Source organism: Rhea pennata, chromosome 3, assembly GCF_028389875.1.
Source record: "Rhea pennata isolate bPtePen1 chromosome 3, bPtePen1.pri, whole genome shotgun sequence".
NCBI lineage: Eukaryota > Metazoa > Chordata > Aves > Rheiformes > Rheidae > Rhea > Rhea pennata.
This window is the reverse complement of record NC_084665.1, coordinates 11,070,351-11,096,379: the sequence shown is the minus strand read 5'-3', so window position 1 is coordinate 11,096,379 and position 26,029 is coordinate 11,070,351. Positions and strand designations below refer to the sequence as shown.

The 26,029-nt window shown below is 39.1% G+C and overlaps 1 long non-coding RNA gene across 2 annotated transcripts in view; it reads right to left on the bottom strand.

Annotated features, from left to right (window-relative positions):
* Positions 1-26,029, bottom strand: part of LOC134139115 (uncharacterized) — a 330,410-nt gene that overhangs the window by 285,781 nt on the left and 18,600 nt on the right. For both annotated transcript variants that reach the window (XR_009958070.1, XR_009958069.1), the window contains exons 2-3: positions 6,277-6,336; positions 3,654-3,807 (exon numbers count right to left, since the gene is read on the bottom strand). This is a non-coding gene — a long non-coding RNA (uncharacterized LOC134139115). The remainder of the gene's footprint in view (positions 1-3,653; positions 3,808-6,276; positions 6,337-26,029) is intronic.

Genomic DNA, 26,029 nt, shown 5'->3' with positions numbered 1-26,029 from the left:
CCCGAACAATGCAACCAAGCAATGTCTAGCCACTGAGCCCCAAAACCCTTGTCACTCAGATGAAGTATGGTAGCAGTGCTCCAAAATTCAGCTGAATTCAAGGAGCTTCTAACTTCCCTCAAAATTGATCCTGGTTTGAAAAATTGCTGATCTGGAAAATTCAAGATATTCTATGGAAATATTTTTACCTTTTTTTCATCAAGGAAAAAAGATCAAGAAACAGTTTGACCTGAAACCTCTTTAGTTTCCTGACAGCTCATCTATCCTGCACATTGACAGCTCATCAGGTGGAGAGGCATCCAGCATCTGCAGTTTATTATACAGATGGAGCCAGGGGACCTCAGGCTTCCAACTGATCTCTAGAAAGCTCAGTAGCAAGACTTAGTATTTATGTAAATTTATAAGCTTCAGAAATAAGGATCCTCAGAGAATGAAAAATCAATGCAGCTGAACAGGAATCAGCAAATGCTAGGCATTTGCAGAAGCTGAGGATCTGGCCCTTATTTGGTAATATTTTATTAAAATAGACTTTGAGATCCAGAATGCTGCACTGCCAAAGTTGAACATCAACTGCATGAGCAGCCATGTGGCAGGATGTGGAAAACTACTTTGTGTTAATGATTCTGTGCTCTGATCAATATTCCACAGCCTCCCCATGAATGAGTTAGTGTTTGACAGGAGATAATACAGTGGTAGCATCAACTGTCAAATCATCAGGGCACTGCTGGATTTCATATTGCTATAATCCTATACAGCAGGTATATGAAAAGCTGCCTGAAGCAAAATAATAACTGCACAAAGCATATGCAAAAGAATCTCACTGTTCTATGAAATGCAGCATTTAATCATATGGGTCCTTGCTGTTGGGAGGCTAAGAGAGGCAAAGAACTGCAGTGAACACGCTCCAGTAGGAAGTCAACCAGCCTATGGCTGTTTATAATGCATAATGGCTTGATCATATGTCTGATTCTCATTTGGTATTTTTTAAAGGATTAGCAGTGTATAAATCACATGATTAAAGTCACTGCAGGGCATTTTATAACTGTAGGCTGCCTTTTATAAACTATAAGCTTACTTTGTGACCTAAACCCATTCTGTTTCATAAATTTTTTATTCGGTTGACATGAAAATCAACGGGCTGTGCTTCTTTAATTATCTGCATAGACAGCTTAAAGGTTTTTAAGAGTTCCCACTACTGCAGTATTTGTTACCTGCCATCATTAAAATTTTGCCAAGCTCTGCTGATTAGAAGGAAAAGCCTCTGCCTTGAACAGCCTGTCCCTTCTGTGACCAGAAACCTGTGCTGATCTCTTCACCAGGACTTCACAGAGGCACCCACTCACAGGATGAAAGTGCAGAACTTGAGCCCACAGTGGCCACAGTTCTATACAAACATGCTCTGCTTTGTCGTCAATTACATTATTTTTTCTGTTCATGATTTTTTCAAGTCCCAGAAGCCTGCTCTGAGTGGCTGACAAGTCACTCTTTACCCTCTTATTTTAAGGGGTCTGGAAGAGAACGAAGAATGTGGTAACATGAGACAGTTCACTAACATGAGCATGGAAAAGATCTTTGGCACAGCCGAAAGCACCTGTTAAAATGAACGTATTTAACAAAACCTTATCTCTCTTGATGGCACAAAAAGTTAAACACTTTATACTACAGGTTTTGTCTACACATTCTTTTTTTTTCCAGATCAATTTCCATTTCCAGTATTTAAAGATGGCCCCAAACTATATCTGTATGTGAAGTACCGCATAATTTTTCAGTCTGAGGACAGAAAGAATCCTCCTCTAGAAAACTCTTCTAGTTGTGTACTGTTGGAAATTAGAAATAGAGAAATATCTGGGGAATGAGGACATAGGCCCATTAAGGCAGCCAAGCCCCAACTTTTTTTTTTTTTTTTAATGGAAGGCAATACAGGAAAAGACTGATAATTAAAAGAATAACAACAAATTTATTCTCACAGTCTAGGAGTTAAGATGCTTATGAGGCAACCATGAATAACAAGTTCAGAGCCCAAGTTCTCCATTCTAGAACTAGAAGAGAGTTGGGGGTGACATACATCTCTTCCCAGAAAAAAAACTGGACGGGATGTGGAGAGTTCAGCTTGTGACAACTCCCTTCAGCTTCTATGTAAGTTTGTTCCAGCCTGATACGATTTTTAACTCTCCTTGGAAGGCACATGCATTCGACCCTATGTTCGCTCTACTCACCGTCACTACTAAACCCTTTTTATTCCTCTGAAAGGAAAGCTCAATCACTGAATCTGTCTGCTCTTTCTCCCATCTCCTCCCCTTCCCTCCCCTCTGACCCTCAAAGGCAAGACATGAAGTTACATTTCTCTATTTCTTCCATCAGCTATTGTGGTATGAGAGTTCCACTAAGACATGGGCATGTTCCAAAAATAACATACGAATAAGGACTTCTGTGTTTTTAAGACCTGACCCAAAACATTTATTTATCCAGAAGTTGAAATTCTCACGAGCAATGGGTGAAATTCTGAGGAGAGGAGATTTGTGGCAGGCTTGGACATAACACGGAATTTCAGGACAACAAGTGCTATAATATATGCAATGAAAGATAAGCCTGAATCTGAGTGTCAGCAGAAATCTGTATATTAACATCATTTCGTAAGTGGCATCAGTCACTTTTATATTAGAAAGGAATGATGATGAAAGCATAAGTACACTTTAATAATAATAGTGATTCCTGCAAATACCAGAATAATATACCATTGACAGTGCAGTAATGAATCGCTTATAGCAAACAGGACAGTCACAGTTTCCCAGGAGGCTTATTCCCCCACTGCAGGATACAAATAATTCCCATTGACTTCAGTGCCTTTCCTGCTGTGAAGGACTAGGAATTTACTGGCTTCAGTGGGAGTTACGAATAACTTCAGGAACTATCAAAAAATGAAATCCTAAAGAAACAAATTAAGAATGACTCTGACTATCCAGTTTTTATATCTATTTCAAAAATTCCTCTCACTGTTAGTAGGAAAAAAAAAACTTTAATACAGCTCAAACTTACCATCTATAGAACTCCAAAATTCCAGTAATATCTACAAACAAATGTATATTGTCAGACTAAAGGAGAAATAGTAAGGAAAGACACAAGGACCTGCAAGATTTATTGTGGAAGAAATTCTCTGTGAAATATTTGTCTCTTGGACAGATTTTATCAGCCAACAGCTGAGACTCCTTCACATGGTAGATGCACACAGGACTCCCTCATTAGCACCATGTAGTCATCTTACTGTAATTCTGCATTTTGTTTCATTTACCAGTGAAGACAATCAAATAAAAAAAAAATAACTAAAATAATAGGTTATACTTTTTGCCAGTACTATGTTTAAATTCCCATCCTGCCCATTTGTACCACTTGTCTGGTAATATATCTGGTGCAGATATGACAAATATTCTTCTTTGAGAACCATATTTGGTTCAGAGAAAATTCATTGCTCGGAAGGAGACATAAGGGGTAATGTTTAATCTGGTAGACCAACAAATGGGACAGTCAGCGAGCTGCTTGCCTACCTCGTCAGGTGCATGGCATTTTCACCACAGAAGTGTATTTTCCAGAAATCAATAACATATAGATGTGTGGCAACTTAGTGGGTGTGCAGAGACCTGTTGTGGAGTTCTTACCATCTTCTCTCAGATTCTAGCTGGATCAGGTCCTGACGACATGACACATGACCAGAGGATCAACTCCTGTGTAGCAGCTCCTATGAAAGGAGACCCAACTTCAAACTCCTTTGGAATGGCAGTGCTGAAGGAATCAGTCCAGAAGCACACCTGTCTATGGAAAAAGGAATTAATAAATTACTCTCAAGACATCCAGTGAAGACACTCACTGACACCAATGACACTATGGATGGAGGTGACGGAACAGACTGGAAAAGGCTGAGTGTCTTTTCAACAAGAAGAAATACTCCTCCTTGTATCTAAATCTGTAATTTTATACATGATGTGGATTTGGATTCAGCTGAGCTTTTCCAAGTTAAAGAAGACTCACAAAACTGAGTAAGCTGAGGAAATACATCCTTATAAATGTCTAGATTTTATTATTTTCAACTTCCCATTTAAAATTTTTATTTTCTTCTTTGAAGTCTATTGCCTCTGACATCCCCAAAAGGTATTACTGTGGATATCTCACATTCTACCAGAAACGTTCGATGAGTTTTAGTCAGATAGTCCTCAGCAAATTGAAGAGGGGGGAGGATTGTGTCATGGCAAAGTGATTCAATAGTACCATAAAAAGCCTACATTCAGCTGGAAAGGGAACAGGCCTTCACAGAGTATTCAGTTACATTTAGGCAGAAACTAGACCCTGAAAGAGCAAAGTCAGTTGGCCCACAAGATTACAGGCAATTCATTTACTAGAATTGGTTTGCCTTTGCTGTTGAAAGTGTGGACAGCCTATACAGCTTGGTGACAGGTTCTGCTGCAAGGGGATGAAGTAAGGATGCAGATTGGTAAAGGACTTAGAAGAGGGTGGGGGGGAGAGGAGTCATCTTTGCTTTATTATTTTTTAAAACACCTGCCATTCACTCAGTCCCTTAAGTTCAAAAAAAGCATCTTTCCAGAGTATTTTAATGGGCCTTGGGGCTAGGCAGTTGTTGATCTGGATGAGTCAAGATCATCCACTACAGAGGCAAAAATAGCAGGAAGCAGGGAAATTGTCTCAGACCTCCCTTGGCAGACTTACTGGCTGACTGTTAATAGGGAGATCCCACCTGCACATTTTATAGGGTCAGAGCCATAACCGGAGGCTACAGGGTATACAGACTCTTGATCATTCCATTACAGTAAGGATGTATATCTCTAGTTAAGCTCACAAACAATGCTGAATAGCTATTCAGAAGATTAACAAGACCTCCTACTTCATGGAAACAGCGACTGTTTATATAATATGTAATGACAGTAAATCATAACAAATCCTAGGAGAAAACTCCAGTGAGAGATAAAATAACATGACCTTCTGATTTTTCTTCTTTTCTCAGTCTTACAATCCATGTCTTTATTTCTACATCCTGTAAGGATTTCTGCATATGCTTAGCTTTCAGCACACCAGTAATGCACAGATTTTAATTAGTCTAATTAGGTGAAAAAAGAAAAAAAATAGTGCATGCATAGTGGAAAGTCCTTTTTTTTTCCTCCTTTGTTTATCTTAGTTCCTAACATAGCAGGGTCTCTGTCCATAGTTACAGCTCTCTACCACTATGATACAAATAATACAATATACTCCAGTTTGCAAGGTTAAACAATTAGCACTCTAAACATAGGGCTGGTATAAAGTAGCACCACTACTGGTCTCTATTACTGTACTAAGCTCGACCAGCTGAGGAGCAGACCCTGCCTACGGTGGTGAGTTAATAGGCAAAAGAACTAAACAAACATACTTCTATGGGAAAAATACTTGCAACTGGACAACTATTTTCTGAAACTCATCTTTCATTTGAAATGAATTACTGAATAATACCTTGCATCAGAAATCCTCACTCCATCATTTGCTATATTATAATATGACACAGTTTTCACAAGACAAACAGACCTCATTACTTTCCCCCGGGAACTCTTCCTGTTTCTCTTTGTGCGTGCATGTGTATGCACGTGTATATGTGAGCAGATCCATGATTACACAAGCAGAACTCAGATTTACTTAGAAGGAACTGCTCCAGTGCTTTTTTTGCATGACACTCCTCTGAAAAGTTACCTGCTCCCTGGTAAGACAAAAGAGTCAAGGTTAAAAAAAAAGAATAATAATAACAATAAAAAAAATGTTTCTTCTCACACCTAGCATTTACTTGTGCTGCAGTTGCACCACTGAGCTAATGTGTCAGGCCTGAAACCCAGAGTGCTGGGTCCTGTACAGACATGTGAAAAAGGTCCCAGTCCATCCCCAAGATTTTTCAGCAGAAGTATGCCTGCGTTGCATTACGACGGAAAATTGGAAAGACGGGGATTGTCCGTAGCAGCTGTGCAAGACCTGGTGCAAAAGGTCTGCATCCCCGCCAGGCGCTGCGGGGCGGCACGTCCTTCGCATCAGCGGGGAAGGAGGCGATGCGCTTCCCGGGGCACGGCCGCAGCCCTCTGCCAGCCCCAGCGGAGCACCACGGCTTCGCGCACAGACAGCTAGGGGACTCCTCCAGGACAATCTCTCTGCGTGGTCACAGTCCGGAGAGGGTTCTGGCTGCTTTGGGGGGGTTTCCTTATTACTGATTCAGTCATTCAAGAAAGAAATCAAATTTGAAACAAGGACACTCACATGTGAACTTGCTACGCTTCAGCACTTGTCCAGCTCTCATTCGTATGGCGGTTTTAAGATCTAGTGGAAAAGAACAGACTTTAATGACCATGCGTCCTTGTGCTCTGGAGTGTGGGCTACAGCGACTAATAACAGATGAAGGTTTACATGTTTTTCTTGTGTTTCTGCTGGGGCTGCTATGTCATTAATTCAGCTTGTGCCTGGCTACTTATGTTAAACATTCCCTTTGTGGCTTTCTCTAAATCTTAAATTTTGCATGTGACCACATGTAAATGTAAATGTGTATTTTTATGGTCCTGTAATCTCAGTGCTTTTAAATCCCTGTTGCCTGAAGGCATACAGTGAGCTGAAGCAGAAAAGCTTGGTCAGTTTGTGATCATTTAGAGCTAGTTTATTTGCTCTTTCTGAATGAATTCTGTTTCTGTAGAGGTTTTTGCCTTTAGTGTAATAGAGTAAAGATAAGATCTAGGAACTTAATTAACCCTGCAGGGCCTGTGAGCAAGGCTCATTAAAAAATAGTCAAACACATTATATTTAAATACCTTATTTAAGGAATTTATATCATATTTCTGAACAGGAGATATACATGCCACACACTTATACCTTTAACCATTGTAAAGCATTTCTTTACATAAAGCTGAAAAATGCTCCAAATTTGAGCTCAAAAGCATCAAGATTATACATGTAAATAGCCTGTAGTTTTAAAGACTACCTGGTAACGACTGGAAGTTGCCTCTGCAGCACATTGTAAGCCGCAGTGTCCCCTTTCACCCGCACCCCAAAAGGGTGCACACGTTCTACAAAATCAGCGTTACTGCAGCCCATATCCTGATCAGTAAACATTGATCTGAAGCAATTTCTCTGAGAACTTTCCTATCTGTCCAAGGTAGTGACGAATAAGGTATATGTGATCCTGATGTCTCTGAGGACCTTTGGAAAGGCTTCATAAAGAGTCAGAACAAGGTTATTAAAAACCTTTTTCTGGAGTTACTACAGATCTCCCTGTAAATTTTCTGGGTCGGATAAGAGCAGAGCATGGGTTCTGGTACTCAATGCCATGAATATGTAAGTTTTTATCATACAGCTTTTGCAGTTGCTTGATCATAAAAGCATCCTCAGCGATTCTGAGTTATCCTTCTCTCCTAACCTTTCATTCCTTCCACCCCCACACTCAATCACAGACAGACAAGAAAAGCAAGGCGAACAGAGATCTTTGGAGGCATCCAACCCAATTCTCTACTCTGAAAGAAATGTTTGTTCATGGGCACAAGTGGTAGCTCAAATCCACATCCTTAAAGTGCCACCTGATCTCATCAAGCACTCAGCATATCCCATTGACTCAGGACTTCAGCAATAAACTGCACTGAACAGGCGATTAATCCCCAGCTCATACGCTGGCGCATTACTAGGTGCAGCCCTACATATGCACTGTGTGTGGGGAGGCTTAAAAGCCAGGGGAATTACTCTTGCTTCTTGTGTCATCTTGAAGCCTTCCTTCAGAATTAAGCCTGGTCAGCACTTAACTTTGTTGTAAGTGACTGCCTGACCAGTTAGTAGGATAAATGATGCCAGTGGGACTGAAAAGCATCTGAAATTAATCATTTGCTTAATGGCTTTCCTGGAGAAGGATGTGTTTAAATACATATTTAAGGGGATTCTCTGATGCAGGACTTGTGGGAGCACTGATCCTATTGCAGGAAGATTCTAAGCAAGAAAGAGCTACACTGTGTCACAGGTATTTTAAATTCAAAGACATTTTAAATTTAATTAATTTTAAATTCTATATCCAGACACAATTGGTAAAAAGCAACAAAATCTTTACCCTATAACCTCTTCAGGAGGAGGAATCTATTTTTGGTTAGGGTTTATATAGCATTTCATGCAGTAGGAACCAGTCTAGGCCCAAGGCAATTGCACGCTAATGCTATACCTATATACATTTTTTGTTTTTTGTTTTTTTAAAACCCTCAGCTTAAAATTCTGCCTCAAAGGCCTCAAATTAATATTAGCCATTTTAAAATCCCACTGTTAAGAAAAGAAAAAACCTTGACTGTTTCTGTAAGTAAATCCATGATTTATATTGTGAATCACTTTGGTAAGAGCAGAAAAATCTCAAATCAAGTTACTCTTCAACCTGTGCTAATAAATCCTGTGTTGACATGAATTCTTTTCTCAGTGCTTCATTTTCAAAGAGTCATGTGGTTTTTTAATAATCACTCTTGTTGCTTCCTCTTCATCCTATTTGATAAAGTAGCAATAACTACAAAAGCATCTTAGGCAATGCATTGCAACTCAAATGCAGCACTGAGAAATATCTCTGTGAAATCAAGTTTAATGAGATATCAAAATATTTCATCTACAAGTCTTGGCTGCTGGACAGTATTTTAGAAGGCAAAGCTAGTTTCCCTAGTCCAGATTAGTCAACATCAGGTCCACTGGTCTAACATTTCACAAAATATTTTCCCACATTCGTCTGACTGCAGTTTGAAGGGTGTAGCTGACAACATAAATGTGCCCTAAGGTGAAAATCCCTAAACATTTCCCTCGGCGATCTTTGAGTCTCGAGGTTACTAATGCAGATGTCTGTAATCAAGAGATCTCTATGGACCTGCTAATTATTCCCTAGACTTTTCCACTAGCAATAAAAATCCCATTTCTCGCAGCTTGTTTGCAGAACCGCTTCCATTTCCACAGTGGTGGCATTAATTAGCACAAACCTGTGAAAATTGTTGGAGTTTATAGGTTCAAAAAAAAAAAACTACTAAGCATTGCTTCTAAATATTCCTATAAATTCAGCCATGGCAACAAGTTCTGAATGCCCCACTTTCTCAGTTGGAGCAATTTTTCATGCTTGTAGCAATAAGTGGGAAATAATGGGGGTCTCAGATTCACATTAGGGAAGTTGCTTCTGTGACCTCTCCATGCAGATGGACGGTGAATTTCTCAGATAATAAATCAAAGTTTCCTGATGTTATAGTGGCATCTCTTGCTGAGGCCTGTAGAGCTGCTGGCTGCCCTCTATTCAAAGGCAACAGGCCTTTACCCTGCAGGATGCTTTCGCTACAAATCCTTCACTCAAGATTTGGAGATATTAGGGACTCTATAAACTGCCCAGGCTTTGGGGGGAACAGCCAGCATCCTGCTGGGAAATGGACACTTTTCAACTTCACTGACATCTGTCACACATACAGAGAATAGAAAATGATCAGGAAAAAAAGCAATATTATGACTTTCCCATCAGCAGGGCTAGTTAGCTCTTTGTTCTTAACAGATATTTAAAAGGTTCATCAGGGCTACCTTGCTTAACAGTAGCTCCACTCAGAGAATCTTATCTTTGGGTTTTAATGACCACAGGATGTTTCTCTGTTCCTTGGTACTTTTTGCATTCAGCTAACTTTCCTGTAGGAATTTCAAACAAACAAAAAAAATAGCTATGATGCTAGTTTTTCCATGTACTTTTTATTAACTTTCTTCCAAACGAGTCCCGGCAAGCAAAATGACACCAATTTTTATTATCAGAAATATATTTATTAAGTGACAATCTAACTCCCAGAATAGCAAAGCATTCATTTTTTTGGAGTTAAAGCTTTTTCCCAAATGACCCTAAAATAAGCATGGGAAAGCAGTATTATAAATATAGTAATGAACTTCAAGCAATATACTCTTTTTGCTCAACGTATTGCCTGTATTAAATACTGGTTTGGGATAGGGCTGTCAAGCATGGTGCTTATATAACATAAAGATGAAACTTAAAATGATGCTCCCTTGTTAATTAAAATAATCTGTAACTGTTTTAAACACAGAGGGCAAAACTTCAGGAGTACTTCCCCCTCCCCCCTTCAAGTGTGAAGTACATACAAAACTCCTTCATTCAGCTTGTTATTCATGCAAGTATTTCCCTTAAAAAAACAATACAATTGATCAGATAAACCACTTGATAGGGAAACAGGAGTTTTCAGCTATAACCCTGACACTCTGTGGAATCATGCGCATACTTCTGGGACTCAGTTTCTCCAACTGTACTAGGGGTTATAATGAGCAATGTAAGTGCTTTTATATGGCATTGTGATGCCTAGCAATAAAAAGAATTTTTAATTGTCCTTACATTATCCCAGCAGTGACTATAATCTACTCATTCTTAAGTTTCTCTGTTGAGTTCAGCAGAGTCAGTGTAGATTATATAACTGTAGCTGAGAACACAATTTGATCAGCTGGCTTCAGTCCTTGTATGAGTTCCACCTAAGACACTAAATTTCAACAGAATGAGGCAAGCAGGACTTGGCCAGTGTTTAATATTTCCTATAAAGCCAATGTTGAGCTTGATCTAGAAGAAGTACGGGGAATAATGTGCCTACCCATAGCAAAACTGGGGCAGAAATCTCAACATGCTTGCTCAGCTACAATGACAAAGACCTAGCACTGTCTAAGTGCCTGGAGAAAGGGATTTAATTGCTGGTGGTTGGACAAAGAGGGACAACAACAGGCTGGAATCATCAGTCACTGAATGCTGACCATGGTATAATATTTTCCATTTAAGATTAGATGTAAGATTAGATGAGTAAAGGATAAGGTGGGCTTAGAAATGCATCCCGGTGAGGCTTACGGCAGATCACTAAACCCAAAGCCAGATGGTGCACTGGTTTCCTGCAGCAGCATGAGGGCCTGAGAGCCATACAAATGAGTCACATCTGCCGAAAGCCATCCCAACAGAGAGTGATGAAGGGCAACCCAGTAGTGGAAAGCAGTCTGGATCCCTCCACTGGGCAACAGATTTTTAATAACCTTTTACCCCACTAGTTGGGAGTCTTTTTTCCAAACACTGAGCCCAAATGAACAAACTTAGCAGCACTGTAAAATTTAGCACTCTTCGAAGTTTTAGTGTAAAACATTAGGGTAGAAAATGTGCTTTCAATGAAAAAACCTCACTGTTAAAAATTAACATACTGAAAGCATTAACATAGTGTTTAAAAGACTAGGCTCATTCCAAACACCTAACAACAAAAGTGCCTGCAACATTCCAGAAATAGGTTTTCATTCTGTCAGAAGTTGAACAGTTTAAATACCTTTAAAGGTCCAAAGTTTAATGATTCAGACCCTGGAAAGACTTTTTAAAGCTGCCTAATTCTGCTAAAGTGTATAATTTTTTATAGTAAATAGGCTCTTCTGAAATAAAGCTGTAGCCTTATCTTTTTAATTATGACTTCACGGACTGCCCACAGAATGCATTTCACTGCCTGGCAGAGTGCATTTCACTTCTGTGACAGTTCTGGGTGTATGTGAACACAGCACGTTGATGCATCTCCGTTTATCATTGCCAACACTGCTCATACTCAGAGCTCAGCTTGCAGCACGTTAGAACCCAATGAAGTATTTAAGCGCACACTTCGGGTTTTAGGATACAAACAACATAACCAAAGTCAGAGAGACTATTCAGATGCCTAAAGTTACTCACGGCCTCAAGCATTTTACTAGATTAGCCTCCAGTACTCCCTATCTTGCTGGATCGAACTCTGGCACAAGGGCAAAGAGATATAAAACTGCAACAAAGTCAAATCAAGCCAAAAGCAGCACTGAATTAAGTCCGTGGTCTTCCTAGCTAGTCCCAAAATTTTTTAAATGTCTACACTGTAATTATGTATATACTACTTGCAAAAAGGGGAATGATTCAAAATCATGATGAGAAGATCATTCTATTTTATGACCATAGCCAGTATAAATAATCCAAACTTGAGATTTTCAAGGGATTGTTAAGTTTTCTGTTTATTTTCTATTTTAAAAGGTCAAATAACCTCTCAGAGACTCTATCTTCTCTTGAATGGCTACCTATTTTATAATTCTGAGTGGATGACAATTTATCACTGAGATTTGAAACTATCTAGATATGCTAGAAGATAAATATTCCAGAAGTATCCCTAATACTATGCAAACAGCTACATACACTAAGGAATTATATTTAATACCAACAGACAGTACACAGCTAAGGTCCTGAGGCAAATAGCACAGACTCTAAAACACAGGAATTTATGATTTTTATTTATACTAAATATATAAATATTTAGTATGATATAATACTAAAAGAGATTAGGATCTCCTTTTAGCATTATTCAAATTCAGAAATAATCTGATAATCCTGTTCCCATATGTCCTTCATATAATAAGAAACTGCTATCATTCAAACTATTGTCTTATTCCATTAAACAATTTCTGGCTTCTTGTTTTGTTCAGGAAAAACCTAAAGAATACTGAATATGTCTTGCTGTCATTCAAACACACTAAAAGCTAAGTGATGTCACTCCATTCTGGAGATCATACAATTTTCTTTGTGTAAACATGTTTAACATTTTCAAACTCCCTTTATACATGAAAGAAATCTGGCAATTGTTTCCCCAGGATTCTCTATGGAAAATGGAAATACTTCATATTCTTTTGCTGTAAAGGGGAAAATTCATTCATTCTCTGACGTTTCTAGCCTCTCTGCAGTTGCTACAGCGGATAAGCTAATGACCCAGGATTTGCAAGGGAACTGCCCCACGCTGTGACTTCCAGCTTTGCGAGGCCACACGGAATGTTTCATTTGTCTCATTAACTTCCCACTGTACCAACCAGAAGTTTATTATACAGTACTTCTCTCTTTCAACTTTTACAGTTCATGTGCCTCAGCAGGAGCCTGGACCCAATGACCCAGGGCAGCCTTTCCAGCGCTGTGCTCCTATGAGATACATGAAAGCAAATCACAAAAACTCCAAAGTGGTGTTTTTGGAAACTTTAGATGAGATGAAGCACAACAATGGAACGTACAAGCTCAACAACAACATTCAATCTAATATGACAGACACAAACTATATCGTGTTCTATACAAACTATACAAACATTTCCAATTGATTTCCCAGGGAAACGAGGCTTATTCAGTCATGCTGTCTGCCTGTTCATCTGTTTCCCCCTAATAACGTTCAAGACTACCAGTACACTTCAATGCAAGTTGTCAGGCGAGAAGCAGAAGCCTTGAGGATAATTAAGTTCCTACAGGTCTTGTGAAAACCAGTCATTTCACAGAGGAAAGAGACCTAAATTAGTGCCCCTTGTGAGGAAAATCTCCTTGAAGGTGTGGGATCGCTGGTTACTTGTCCAATCAGTACAAATTAGCTTATTGCCAGCCTACAGATCAGCATATGCATGGCTCCAAAGCAGAAATAGCACAGGCTACCTTGTGCCCTCCTGGTCTTTAGGGGATCTGGAAGGGATCCAGGGGTCTCGTGAAGATCCCCAGAAGGTGCATGGGAGACAGAGGACACAGTTTCATAGGAAACTGGGCTTCCAGTACTCCTGGAACAGCTTCTTATATATTTTTTTCACATAATGAACAGAATAGCTTTTGATTTTAGCCCCTTAGATGTTCTGTTTCTGCTCTATAAGTTATTTCATTGGCCTCAAAGGGATAGGAATCCAGTACACAATCATTCAAGAATGCTTGCTCATGCTATTGGCTGCATTTTTCACTTAAGATAAAGAAATTTATTACTAGGCTAGTGTTTGTCCTCATACTTCATTTCAGTGCACAGATACTAGAAAGGGCAAAATGCATCACATTTAAAACTGTATAGTGAAGAGGTCAGCCATGAAAACAACATCTTTAATGGCCTGGGTGTGAAGACCAACACTTATCTCAGAGAGAGGTAAGTACAAAAAGGCCATGAAACATTCAAATAAGAATACTTAAAAATAAACATGGATAGAAACCCAGATCTGTGACAGAGCACAGACAGACATGTTTAAGCATGAGTAAATGAGGGAGTAAATATACAAGAAGAAACTTAGTGTACAGTAAAAACTAAGCTGGAATCAGGCTATTTCTGAATCCAGACAAACAGAAGTCTATCTACAAGGAGAAATGAGAAAAGCTTTTAGCTAAATAGAAGTGCAGCAATGAGGAGCCAGCTCAAGCTATGTACCCAAAAGCACTACCGAGTTTGCTACTATACCTGTACTACTGAGTATTTCTTGCCAGGACGCGTCACACTAGCTAAATTAAAATTTAAAAAATATATCATTGTGGCAGGCCACCTTGTTTCTCAATGATATATTCAGCAGTCATGTGCTGAGACCCTTCCTCTCTCACACAAACATGATCAAAATGCTGTTGCTCTCATCACATGATGGCTGCACAGCTAGTTGCATCATCTAACATGCAGACACAATCCTGTTAGGTGAACAGATAGACTTTCCCTTCTTACACATTAGAAAGGTCTTGTGCTACTCATATGGCAGATACTGCGGTTCAGATGATGGGGACAGCCTGGGGGTCTTGGAAGAGCAGCAGTAAGTGGTGCTAACAGAACAACTCAGCCAGCCCTTAGACCCCTAAGATTAGGTATAAGGTGGTAGAAAGGCTGGATCAAGGCACAGATGAAAGGACACATAATTAGACACCACTGTGTTAGCTCATGCTTGACCTTGTAATGCTTACATACCTAAAATGGTGCTTTCCTAAAACTTTCTTCTCACCTCAGACCACAGTGACAGCACGCTTTGTCCCAAAGAAATGGCTCGGGATTCCCTTAGACCTTTCAGAGGCTGGTCCAGAGAGTCCTTATCCCATGTTGCTACCCTCCCAGTAATTTATTAAACTATACAAGTCTCAGCTGACACATAAGGTTTGCTCTTTCTCACACTGAAGTTAAATCCATCTAATTTTTTTCTCTTGCTGCCCTTGGCTCAGGGGTGTCTCTTGGAACCAGTCCATCTTCCAGCTGCCAGTTGCTTCCCTTACCCTCTTCCTGCCTTCTCTTTTTATTCCCAGATCATATACGCCAATACTGTTCTATTCAGGGGCACTCTGATACACCTGTTAAACTCATCCTAAGTGCAAAGCAAACCAGAACACATGCCTTGGAGAAATGCTACTGATATGCATCATATGGAAAAGTTTTGTGATGATAGCTGACTTTAGCATCCTGTGCAGCAGTCTAAATTCTACTGTTGCACTTGAAAAAAAAAAGTTTTAAATTAATACCTTTGGGTGCAAGAAAAATCACCCTAAAGATAGAACCAACCTTCTGAAAAACATCTGACACGGTTTCCAAGCTGCTCAGAAAGTCAAATAGAGCAAGTAGTGCAGCAACCTGAGAACTGCGCAGAAAGAATGCTTTAATCCAAATGTACCTTAAAGCACAATACTTATGGATCTGACAAGGCCTTCCTCATAAGTGAAGAGCTAGCAAATACTTATACACAGGGAAGAAGGACAGATTAATTCAAACGAGATAAATAGAACATTGATGCCAAATTGGGAGGTCCTTTAAAAGTCAGATTAATTCACTCAATAAATTAAAAACTGCAATGCTTTACACATTTGGGATGGAAAGCTTCCTCCCTTTCTAGGTTATCTGATCCTTTTTCTGAAGAATTACAGTACAGATAAAGGTTTTCTAGAGACTGTTTCTGAAAAAGGTTTACATTTGCATTCTTTATTGAAAATGAGTTACTTGCTGTGAAGGTTGTCATATTTCTAAAGGATTCACCAGCATATCTTGTTATTAGTAACTGTTTAACCACTCTGCCAACAGAGCATTACTCTCAAGAATTAATGAATGAATAATATTGTTAAAGTAGTTGTTTTTAGGAAGGATTGAGTCCAAATGAAACTGCAATCAGGGCACCCGAACATACAACACATCCTCCTCCAAACCCAGTGCTATAACTCAGTCGGACGCTGTTGAAATCACTCTATTATTTGCATGGATATGAATTGTAAGAACCATTTTTTTCCTTCTTTTTAATCAGTTATTGATTTCTGAAAATTACTCAAGGCAGAAAATCCATATATTAACAGGTTGGCTTAATTCATCGAGACTGTTATTTTATAGCACTACTGAGAAAATTCATTACGTAAAGTTCTTTCAGCTACTTCAAACAAGACAGATCGAAGTGCCTCTTAGACAGAAATCAATGCTTTACAGTACTGGTCAGTAATGAAATACATGAGAGATTCCTCCCTCAGAGGGATTAAGGTGTTTACACTTTTCCAGCATGACGAAGACCTGAGATATGGAACCAGGGGGTGAAGCAGATATCCTGCTTATTGTACACAGTACTCCATAGATTTCCAGCAGATTTCCTTGTATTAAAAATTACAGAGCTTGAAAACTAAGAGCATTAGACAATGCAGAGGAATATACTTAACATTAAAGCAAATGACTTTTTGAAGGAAAAAAGGAAGAAAAGCAGTAAGATCCTTGCCAGCTAACAGAACTCCCTTAAAATAGTTGAAACACAAAGCTGTACTTCCAGTTCAGGAAAGCATCCCTACTCAGAAAAGGTGTTTATGCACACATTTACATGGTGCCCAGTAGAAGGACGGATTTAAGTATGTGTTTAAGTGTTGTCAAGATCTGGATTTGTCAGACTTCTATAAAATACATGTCTTCAAATATATTTAGATTCCCACACTGAAGAAAAACAACAGTAACAAAGTTCAAAAGGACTTTGAGGGAGAATTTTTTTTGTTTGCTTTTTTTTAAATGCTCCCCCACAAAATGTATAAATTAAATTGATACTTCAACCTTCATAGGTGTTAAAATTACTCATTTTCTTGTGACTTGTTAACTGACAAATATTTCCAAGTTAAACATTGATTTTCCTTTGCCTCCTTTTACTGTTTCTTGAGCAATTTCTTGGATTATGGGATTACAAATGTTTTACATACATAAACCAAATATTTCAGGTTTTATGGATTTCAGAATCATTAGGTCTTTATACAGTAAACCTAAAATTGCCAAATCAGACTACATCTTTACAGTATGCTATTCCTTTGAGACTGAAGTGGTTAAAGTTAGTGGAGGTACGATCTGGCCCACTATCTTGCAGGAAATAGTTTTGCAGAGATAACTGAGTGGAATTCTATGGCATGCAAAATACATATGGCCATATTAGCTAGTTTTGAATTCCCTTCTGACCTAAGATCCATTAATTTACTTATGTTTCCTTGGTAAATGAAAGAGTAACTTTTGATGAGATGCAGATATATTCGCATCTTCACTAAACAACTACTGCACTTCTTAAATTCAGTATTGTCCCAACTTCCAACTAATTTCACTGTGATTTTACTGCCTTCTGTTTATGAAAATACTCACAAAAATGAATAAAATTAAGCACAGTATCCTATGAAAAACATTTAAAAAGTAAGATGTCAGTGGAGTAGACAAAGTCCAGAGCAAAAGTCTTCTAAATTTTGTGTCTGCTTTGCTACTCACTCCCAAGAGCTGAGTTACTCTCTTCATTTTATGCCTCTTTTTTTCTTAAAAATAAGAGAAATGCTGCCTGCTTGCTTTTCTCTCAAGCATATTGTAAAAATTAATTGATTTTTGTGCTTGCTTAGTTTCTTTAGTTTACTAAAATTTAATAAGTCACTCATCCAGCAAAGCTCTTACACATATACTCCAAGAACAAATGTAAAAACAAAACACTTTGAACGTGACCTTCACAACTGCAATTTTTCTTTTTTTTTTTTTTTTTTTTGTGCACTCTGCAGTTTGCAAGTAAATTTGGGGATTTTGCTTAAAATGAATTTCCTTTCTTCTCTTGCAGTGAAACAATCTCTAAGAGTGATTCTGCCACCTGGCCTGGCTTCTCTGGCATTAGTGGAGACTGCATTGATGAACACAGGGAAGAGAAAAAGCTTGCTGCAGAGAGACATGAAGGAGATAAATGAGGCTTTTACATTTCTTCCGCAATGAAATGCAGGGTAACGATATAGAATGGCAGAAGAAAAGAATGGTACGGGGATCACCTATCCCAGTTTCTAAGGAACAAAGCCAAAAGGAGCCCAGTGACCATACGCAACAAGGAAAACACATACCCCTAAATGAGAGTGCCTAGGTGGCAGATTTAAGGCTCATGGAAACTGTACCTCGAAGAGTCTCTGGCATGTGTTAATTGGACTCTTACTGGCAATTCAGGCTCCCATATTAAGTATTGGTCTAAGGTTGCCATTAGAAGTCAGTGAAGAAGGCTGTTGGTTAGACAGGCTACCATCAGACCACTTTATTTGGAGCAACTTCTGAGAACCATAAAGTACTAGGAATAAAAAGAAACAGACAATATTCTATGTGGAAGAATGTAGATTTTAAAAAATCCACCAAAGTCAAAGCTCTTCAGAAATACAGAGGCAAGTTTAAGCAGCACTTTCCTTCCTAGCCAACAAGAAAATGGTCTCTTTTCTCGCAATGGCTGCTTCTGAAGTCATCAATGATTTAAATAATTCAGTTTTCTCAGGCAGAGGAGGTAGACTAATGTAATGAAAATGTACAGAAACTCAATGAATACTGTACTATTCAGTACAGAAAAGAAGATGGAAATATTCTGTTACTAATTGACAGCTGAAAACACAAGCTGGTATGAAAGGGTCAAGCTGATATAATGTGGAAAAAAAAAAGATGAGAGAAATATTGTTAAAAGATTTAGGAATAACCCAATTAGAACTTGCCAAGAGAAGGAAGCTATCAAACTCAAACTTAGGGGGCAGAGAAAATTCTGACAGCCATTCTGACAGACAACATGCAGGAAGAGACCTGTAGTAAAAATACCGCTATTTGCAAAAACAAGATATAGTTTGTGAATATAAGGAGCCAAGACAGCATCCAGCATTTGAAAAAAGATACAAGAACTGCAATGGCTCTCATCACTTTGGCATTCACAAACTCTTGCAAGGCAGGTACTGGACAAAGTCCAGTACAAAGTCAATGGCTACTGCATGACTCAGAAAAAGCTGCAGAACATTAGATGATGTTGCAGAGGATCAACAACTGACAACTGAGCAAATGGAACATTAAGTTCAGGTTGGACACAAACACAGAAAACAATATGATGCCAGAAATAGCGATTTTAGTGCTATCTTGTCAATACCAGTGGAAATAACCAACAAATAATCAAAACTCTTCTCCTTACTAGGGAATTGTAAACTAAGTATTGGAGTAGATAAACTAGAAAAGAAGTATTGCATAGTAGTACTAAGAGGAAGCATCTGCTGTGGTAAAAACATGTTCCAGAATCTTTTTAAGGCTGTTTATTTTCTGCAAGGGTATGAGACAAGAATGAACGAAAACTTTGATGTAATCTTTCAAGGGCAAGCAACATCTCTGAGTACACAAACCTCAGTGAGCTCAAGCACATGATGGTCTATGCTCTTGGTAAAGTGTCCCTGGATGCTACTAGAAGATTTGGATAGGATTATTGCTTGAGAATCACAGAATGAGCAGAAGATGCAAGAATCAGTTCAATTACCAGTTAACGAAAATGGAAAAAATGCAGTCCTTCAGCTATGTATTGGCACACTCACCAGGACCAAAAAAATCCCCTCTGATGTGTAAAAAGGCCAAAACTTCTACATCTGAAGGGAAAGAGCTTTAGAAAGACAAGTTGATGTCCACAATTTTCTATATTGGATGCATCAGGAAAGTTCAGACACCTATGTTCTCATACTGCAGACTAATACAGAAAAAGCTACCCAACACATTTAAAGAGCATCACACTCTTCAACTGGGCACCAGAAGCGATATAGTTGTGAGAGCAAAGATTCCACATGCGGTTGACATGCTTCTCTGCCAGCACCTAGGTCTCTGTATCATAGGCTGCACTTGTTTCTGTAAGCTGTCATTCAAAGCACAGTTTGCCCACAAGAAAACACAGCAGACTGGATGGTAGTTCAGGCTGAGCAAAAAGGCAGTTCAGCCAGGCAAATACATGAAGGATATCCACAACGTGCTTGTTCAAGATGAGAGGATGAGATACAGATTCCTCGCTTTTGCCATCCCACAATGACCTAAGACAGCAATGGCAGGAAGTGTCCAGGGTAAAGAATTTGAGAACCTGAAGTAGCAAGTTAGTAATTCCAGTCCCAAAGTGTGATTATACACTTAAAATTGAATTTTCTTGGAAATTTCCAAGGTGAGTATTAGCACAGCCCTGGCATTAGGGATGCTGAGGTTTCCAAAGACTCACAGCTTCCTGTAGTAGCACTGAGCTTCCTGAACACTAAATGAATATTACTAATTAGTTAACACATACTGAGACTACATAAAATGTTGTATTAGGCTAACATTTTATGGGAAACTGTATCTTTCAAATGATTTATTGCGAGTCAATTGGAACTGGATATGTCATACAGAGCCTCATGTTAAGCAAAGTGGGGTCTGTCAGACACCTTGGCTCCAGGCTCCAGGCAATTTCTGCATGGCAGAGGACTGGATGCTACTTTTGCTTTTTATATCTTTCTCAACGATGACAGCCCTCTGCCAAAACGTGCAAGGTTGTACCTATATCAAGTTCATGGTGAATGAGGTAAGGCTCTGTTCATTCTGATGTAATCTGAAACAAATGGGATGGACAAATGATCACATTAAAGAAATGGGTCAGATCTGCTGCTGGTGCCATACCACTGACGTCAATGAACTAAGCTGATTTACACCAGCTGAGTATCTGGCTCTGAGGTTTCCATGTATTTAGACAAAATATATGAAAATGCACATAAAAAGCCCCCCTCAAAAAAATCCTGAGGCAAAACTCCTCATTCCAAAATCAGGTAAATAAATGACAGGAACGTAGTTACTCCAGACACTGCACTTCAGCAATGGAAAGAATAAAGGTTAGGGCACCCTAAATCTTGAACTGCTCCTTACTCTTTTGAGTGAGAAAAAAACAGATAACAACCTTAACTCTGACCCAAAATAAATATATTAGCAGTAGCTGTTACTGGAATGAACAGGTACTGTCCTGTAACTCATGAAACATTAACTTCTATCCACATCAGACAACTGAGGCTATAAAATAAAGTTTAGCTTTTGCCCAGAACTCTGCATCACACTTTTCTTACCGAAGAAAAGCAATATTTGTAGTCTATATGCAGGAAAGCAAATTCTTCCAGAAGCTACTCCATACGATAGATAAACTTTCAGATAGGCCTCAGACTTAAGTTCACACATCCACATCCTTGTCTTAATTCTAATACATTTTCCTTTGAAAATACCTTTAAATTTGCTGTTTCTCTAAATAATACTGTGTAAATATTATGGTCAGTCAACACGTGTACATTGTAATACTTTGAAACTGTATCCCTCATGAGAAAATATCCATTTGCTGAGAGTGTAAGGCCACCCTAAGAAATAAAAAATCAGATTCATTGTAATAAAATCATAAAGTATACACATTTCTTTGCATCCAGCAAAAATGGGCCATATCCTCAAACTGCTGGGAACCACAGTTGCCCCACAGAAGTTACCACAGCTCAGACCAAGTGAGGATTGGCCTTGGTGCATTTATCATGCAAAGAAAATACAATATACTCTCAGATATTTTAAGGACAGAGATCTAGAAATGTGGAATTTCAGGCAAGTTTAGATGTACTTATTTTCATGAATGACACCAAGCTGCACATACTCCATACAAAAGCACTCTATGTTTCCAATTTACTTCATTCTGAGCAATTTCTAGGTTGCTTCTATCCACAATGTGTTGATTCAAAGCACAGATGTTTCTGCTGAGGCCCTAAAAGATAGCTGGAGTTCATGTCTTATAAGTTTATCATACATTTAAAAAGGGGTCCTATCAGTCTTGCCAGACACACAAATCTAATCTGGCACCTCCCAAATTTGTGCTACTTCTATTTGCCACAGTAAATTTGGGTGGCTTTTATATATATACAACCCAAAGAAATATTTACAAAGTAACTATATGCGTTTATATTTTTATTACAGAATTTTTTTCCTCACAGGGAAATAACTATTTTCCACTCCTAAACTTCAGCTTCAATCTTGAGGCCTTACTGAGTCCTGCCTTCTGCTATCTTTCAGACCCAGTTTACACCTGCTTTGTCCTTCAGAGAGCATGAGCAAGAATGTAAACATGGGAAGGCTGACTTGCTAGTCTGATCTTTCCTCTTCTACATGCAATTTAGTATTATCAATCCTGAGTGTGTGTGTGTGTGTGTGTGTGTGCGTGTGTGTGTGTGTGTGTGTGTGTGTGTCTGCATGTGCATGCACTAGAAACCCTCCTCTCTGAATATCTACCCTTGGTAGCTGTATACAGAATATGTCTTGTGTTGATTTCATGCTGCCAGCATTCCTAAAATATTAGAGCTAAGCACAGAATTTGACCTATAGCACAGTGGAGGAAAAGTTCAAACACAAAATGAGATATCCATCCCACAGTCTGAATTCCAGTAAGCAATTTCCTTTTCCCAGTGTACCATAGATTCTCATCAGATAGGCAATAACAAACAGAAACCTTGCCAGTTTTTATTTTATTTTTTTATAACCCATAAAATTTCTTCAAATAATTGTACAGATTTCAAGCTTCCCTTTGATCGGTCTTTGCAACAATGATTCCAGGCCTCTGCTAGGTATGATTCCGCAATCCCGATACATACAATGGAAATGCCCAAGCCTACAGAAAGCCTTCTCATTAAAGCGCTAATCTGTTCCACTACATTCCTGCAAGACAGAATTATCCAGCTTTAAAGCATGCCTCAATAGTGAGCTGTAATAAGACTGATAGAAACAGCTTAAGTAATTGGATTGCTATATGGTATTGAATGTCTGACAACAAAAGATATCAATCTCTATTCTACTACCGCATCTTTGTTGCAGCAATGAATTCACTTAGCAATGCACTTGGAGGCTTGCAGTCCCTGCAGGAGAAATAACAGACTGCAGACACAAAAGCAGGGGCATCTGATGAGCACAGAGAAAGCAACTGTGCCATTCCAAGAAGTTAATTACAGTGAACAAAAGCACAAGACTATGACTTGTTGACCATTACCATAATCACATTATTATAGTCTTCTTTTATTCCCAGCAGCACAGGGTCTATTCTTTCTTTCCATTTGGCTCTGTGCATTACACTTGTTTTTTGTCACCTGAAATGTTCTGTAGAACAGACCTCCCTCTAAAGATAGTTGGAAATAACATTCTTCCTCTGCTTTGCGATTGTTTCTTTTACAATTTATTCTCTTAGAGTTGATTTACAAATAATGTAAGATGACTTCTTTCAAACTTTGAATGGGGACAACTTCTCCAAGCATTTTCTGCAAAAGAAGATCTGTAAGAACGTTTGCCTATGAGAGACTGCGTGCTTTTATAACATACAGTACTTCCGTTATTTATGTATTTTATTTTAATACAGATAAGATAGAATGGTTCATGGCTTACACTCACAATTAGTTTTGGAGCTAGACTTACATACATTTAACAACATTTTAAATTCTTACAGCCACTCCTGATTTACTCCACAGTAAGGTAGCTTGTGGTTTCTTCTAATAACATGTGGCTTTCAACAAAAGCAAGTTTTAAGAAATTTAAAATGGATACGTAAGTGGAACTTGGACTCAGTGTTTCCATATCTGTTAGACATGATAACGATTCAAGGGAATTAGGATTCTTGAAAAGAATGGAGGGAGCTGGGTGGCATCTATCTGGGAAAACCCTTGCCTCCCTCTCCATATGCCAGGGGACAAATTTTTAACTGGTGTACATCAGCCAGGCACAAAGTTAATGTACCTGGTTCCAATAACTCCACAGATTTCATACAAAATACAACCAAAATAAAATGTAGCTAGATTTCCGCTTCTTCAAAGTAACTTAAATGGCACAGGGAATTAATTCCCAACCACTCAGAATTATTCAAGTGGCGCTGCGCCAAAAGCTGTAGGAATTTATTTTTTAAAAACTATCAGCAGCTTGAATAGAGCAGTAAGTACTTTTCAACTTGAAGGGAGGAGAAAAATGGGATTGTCTGCAGCAGAGAAGACAGGAGCAGTGTCCATTTATCCCAGAAAGTGTCAGAATCAAGAGCCCAAATGCTCTTCAGGAAGAGGGAGAAATGAACAAAACTATGGGAGAATATCAAGATCACCAACTCTCTCTGGATGTCCAACCTGTGGCCAGGAAGAAAATTGACAAGTAGCCAGGACCTGCCTGTAATCCATCCTAGACTCATAATTTCTGTACAAAGGACCCAATCTTTCTGCTATTTAACTTAACATAAAGATCAAAAATTAGCTGCACAATGGTCCGCTTTCAGCTAACCTGCTAGGGCAGTCCAAGGAACTGTTGTGGAAACAACTGAATTGTCAAGTGCTAAGTCAACCATCAAGCCTCAAAAAGAAGTGCTAGCCTACCTAAAACCTACCTTGCCCACAGCTGGTGATTGCCTTAGCTAGTCTTTACAGCCCACATCCTGTCTCTGTAGTAACTTGTCTGTGTCACAACGCAGCTGATATTAAGGACAGGGAGGTTTAGTGAAGCATGGCTCTCCAAACGTCAGCTGCCCAGTTTAATTTCTACTTTGCCAGAATACATCTCACCCAAATTGATCCTTTTCACACCCCAAAAAATCCCTTGTCAGTGAGCCAAACCCTGAGCAATCCCTATCAAAGCAGGGCATGCTGTTGAACAGAAAATCACTGCAGTCAACCAGCAGAACCCTGGGGAGCCCTGTATGACCACAGGGCAATCTGATAAAAATCATCCGCTATTGACTGGAACTGGTCTCTGTGGTATGGTCTGCCACACCACAGCACATTTACTGTCATACCCAACCCATATTCCAGCAACAGCCCATCAACACCAAGAAATAAAAATACACATCTCTCATGAAGCATTTATCCTCTCTACAATGTCAATGTGCTAAAGAATGCTGGCCATAGTACCTCAGTTTTCAGACATGGAAATTGAGGCACCAGTCTGGCTTACTGGCCAGTTACACCTGGAGAGGGCTGTGAGTCTCTGCTCACTTGCCCTCCCCTCTTTCAATTGTGAATTCAGGAATCCCCCAAAGGTTCTCTTTGAACTGTGACAGCTTCTTAATCCAGGCCTAAATTTTTAACAGCAGCACTGCTGGTTTGGAAACACTAAGTGGTACAGACACTTCCCTATGTAGAATAATGATTAAAATCAGCAGTGCTTTAGGCTCTCTTGAAACTTGCTGAAGATTTATTCTTTAAACAAGAAAATGATTTATTTCAACAATTATCTTCAGGCGGATTAAATTATGCGCTTTTAGGGCTCTTATTCACCACAAAATTAAGAACACTGGGTGCCAGCCATGGAAGCCCCATGATCCTTTGAAACTCAGCACTGGCGGAGACTCATCCTGATCCAGGAGAAAACTGTCTCTTTCCCATGGCCACAAAATGCCATCCCTGACCTTCTGCTTGGCTCCACCATTCGCACAAATCCTTTGGCTTCCCCCTTCTTGACCTACTGCAAGTCGCAATGGACATATAAGGCACATGGCTTCCCAGGACCACACTGGGCATGCTCTGGGTTGATACCATGACAGAAGAGTTATGCTCCGAAAGAACTGATTGATTACAAGCCAGATGCCTCAAAGCTATAGCATATCCTAAGAGTATCTAAAAGCTCTAGAAGACCTCGGATTTATTAACGAAGCAGCAACATTCAGTGAGAGTAGGAAGAGTTCACCAGGAACACTGAAAGCTTTTTTTTTTTTTAAGAATAAAATTTAAGATTTTTTGTTCCTGCATCTTCCTAGAAAAGAACTCACTTCAGCTAGCAGTCTAGGAGTATCTTTATCATCACAAAGGGCTACCTTCGGTTTTGATGAATCAGGCAGAAAGTTCAGAGAAAGAGAAGGTACTGGTGAATTTTTGCTGAGAAATAATTTCTTCACCTCCAAGGGCCTCAAATCCAAACTTAAATAAAGAGGGTCTTGTGCCAAGTAAGATTTCGAAAGAATGACTCAT